The sequence below is a fragment of the Hyaena hyaena genome, unplaced genomic scaffold, assembly GCF_003009895.1.
Source record: "Hyaena hyaena isolate Hyena2069 unplaced genomic scaffold, ASM300989v1 scaffold_790, whole genome shotgun sequence".
Taxonomy (NCBI): Eukaryota; Metazoa; Chordata; class Mammalia; order Carnivora; family Hyaenidae; genus Hyaena; species Hyaena hyaena.
The window spans coordinates 882,338-885,598 of record NW_024081412.1 but is presented as its reverse complement, the minus strand read 5'-3'; the positions used below and the strand labels follow the sequence as shown (position 1 = coordinate 885,598).

The following is a 3,261-nucleotide window of genomic DNA, read 5'->3' as shown; positions in this document are numbered from 1 at the left end:
ATGAGTTGAAGTAAATGACAGTATAATCTATATATTTAAAAGTATTTCTAATATAAATATTAATTTATGTTGCATGTAGGCAACATAAAAGACAATAAAAATATAATAATGAAGTAGGAGGAAAATACAAAATCAAGTCATTAGGGATTGAGGTCTCTTTTTTCCGACACAAATAAAACACAAGTGCTCTTTCTGTTATATGAAATCAGCTGTCAATATCTCATTATAAATGAAAAATCCGCAGGGCTCCCTCTCCCGATTGTACATCACTGTATGTGGTATTTCCTGAAGCACTTGGCATAGACACTCTTAATGGTATTTCTCACATTAATGTCAGAGGGCACACTGGATCTTCTTGTCCTGGTGATGACCCAGTTGCCAATCATGCCAAAGGGGCTCTCAGTTTCCAGCTGTCTGCTTCACTTCCCTTGTCATATTGTTCTCCAGGTACACACAGGCCACGTATCTCTGGAAGGTCAGAAGGTCCACTTTGGAATCATAGCTGCAGATCCTGTGTAACTGTAATGCATTGCTGAGGTCAGCTCCAATAAGACTTGAGTACCACTTCGTGCCTAGATCTTCACCTTGTACTTGGAAATGTTCTGGTCCATCCAGCTGATACTCCCCACCTTTTCCTGGTACAGTTTCACTAGGGATGGTTGATGGACTTGGGTCCATGTTTCGGTTATTCTGAATGATGGCTGGCCAGCTTCACTATCTCTATGCCCATAGAATTGGAGCAGATGTTGACCACACTGCTATCATGCCAGTGGCATACGATGATCTACTCACTCTCATCAACTTTATAATCAAATGAACCTTTCTTCATTTTCTTGAAGTTTTTTTTTTGCGGGGGGGGGATTTTTGAGGGGACATCATTCAGTCTTATATTCATGAAAAGTTACTGTGGCCTTCATCCTCTTTTTCCACAAAATAGACACAAGTCTGACGGTTGTAAAAACTTTGTCAAAAAAATATGTGGTATGGCAGACAGCCACGCTCCTGAAGAGCATCCACAAATTTTACCACCATACTGCCTCCTAAGTCCAAGCCCCTGACTGACTTGGTGAGCAATGTGCCCTGTGAAGGCTCAAACCACACCAGATAACCCCTGCTGGTTGTCCCGCACCAGGTCTTGTAGCCCAGTCGCATGGGTTTCCCCGCAGGCAGCTGCTTAGATTCCCGGTGCCCAAAGTATTCACACATGGACTCACCAAAGCTGTAGAACTCTTCTAAGGGTGCGTGCACGGAAATTGTCCGTGCATCCGGACAATGAGAGGCCTGACCTTGGCAAACCTATCAATTTCATCCAGCTCATTATTATCTGCAAAATGCATGTATGAAAAGATCAGTTCAAATCTGTCCCTTCTAATTGCATCAAACACAAGATAATATTGTGAATAGGGAGACGTTTCTCAAAACATCCTTCTCCTTGGATAGGAAATATAGGTCTGACCTCTGGGGAGGTGAGGTATTTCTCATGCACTGTGTGGGCCAGGAAGAGAGCCAAGATTTCAAGGATAGGAAACCTGAAGCCCATCCCATGGATTTCGGACTGAGTTTCTTAGGGGACAGTAGCCATCTTCACACCTCTCCCAGCCTCTCATGGTTTGTAGCACTAGATCGAGGCCTGCACAGCCTGAGTTTCCACAAGTCTCACTACCTAAGTTACCGCTTGCCTCCTGCCTCCAAACGCCTTCTGCACATGGCAGTTCAGACCCTTAGAATAGGAAAGCTTGCAAGGACAGGACAACCCCATTAACAACTATCTTATACATTAAAAGATGAGGACGATAAATCACACTTGTAGATCAAGTGTAGATACCGGAGCTAAAACACCACATCTGTACCACACACACACTGCTTTGTCTGCCTCATCTTTTCTCCAATCTCACTGGTCTCCTCTCTCTTCTTCCTTATTGCTTTCTAGACACCAAATGCTGAGTGAGACCCATAGGATTAAGGGATAAAAATGTGATAAGGTTGGCCTTTCAGAGATAGGAGTAATTACTTTCATAATGCCTTTCATCAAACAACACTTAGCTTGAAGTTGAAACTAAGATGAACTGGGAACATGGGGTTGTCTTACATGCAGAGTCAAAGAATCTGCAATAAGAGAGAAGTCAATTTAAAAATAATAGTATCTTAATTAACAAGGTAATAAGACTGTGTCCACCATGTAAGGGAAGAAAAAAATCTCTACTTTAAGCTTAACCAAGAACCAGAGGAAAATAATTGAGTATGTAGTCAATTGGCTAATCGGATAAAAACAAAACAAAACAAAACAAAACACAAGCTATCTACCTCACACCTCACAAGAAAATAAATTCTAAGGTAGAGTTCTCACCATAATAATTACTGACATTTTGGACTGCTGAGTCTTTGTTATTTGGACTTGTCCTGTGTACTATAGGATGTTTAATAGCTCCCAGGCCTCTACCCACTAGACACCAGTAGAATACCAAATATACTGCTAGTGAAAACCAAAAATGTTTCAGGCATTACCAAATGCCCTAGTTGACAACTATTATTTTATATCAGCATTACCAATAAAAATTATTATAATGATGGAAATGTTTTGTATCAACATTGTCTAATATGGCAGCCATGAGGTATATGTGGATATTAAAGTTTTTATTTTTTTTACAAATTGTTTTCTGTCAAGTTGGTTTCCATATAACACCCAGTGCTCATCCCAACAAGTGACATCCTCCATGTACATCTCCCCCATATCCCCCACACACACACATCAGTCCTCAGTTTGTTCTCTATATATAAGAGTCTCTCATGGTTTGACTCTCTCCCTCTCCCCCACTATATCCCCTTTCTTCTAACCCATGGTCCTCTGTTAAGCTCCTTCTAATCCTCCTATACATGCAAACATATGATATTTGTCCTTCTCTGCCTGACTTATTTTGCTCAGCATAACATCCTCAAAGTCCAACCATGTTACTACACATGGCCAGATTTCATTCTTTCTCATTGCCATGTAGTATTCCATCGTATAGATAAACCAAATCTTCTTGATCCATTCGTCCGTTAATGGACACTTACGCTCTTTCCATGTTTTGGCTATTGTTGAGAGTGCTGCTATGAACATTGGGGTACATGTGCTCCTATGCATCAGCATTCCTATAACCCTTGAAGAAATTCCTAGCAGTGCAATTGCTGGGTCATAGGAGAGTTCTATTGTGAACTTTTTGAGGAACCTCCACACTGTTTTCCAGAGGGGCTGTACCAGTTTACATTCCCACCAACAGT

At 41.2% G+C, this 3,261-nt stretch overlaps 1 pseudogene; it reads right to left on the bottom strand.

The window, feature by feature from the left end:
* Positions 1-266: 266 nt before the first annotated feature.
* On the bottom strand, positions 267-1,707 carry LOC120221417 (annotated as a pseudogene).
* Positions 1,708-3,261: the final 1,554 nt, after the last annotated feature.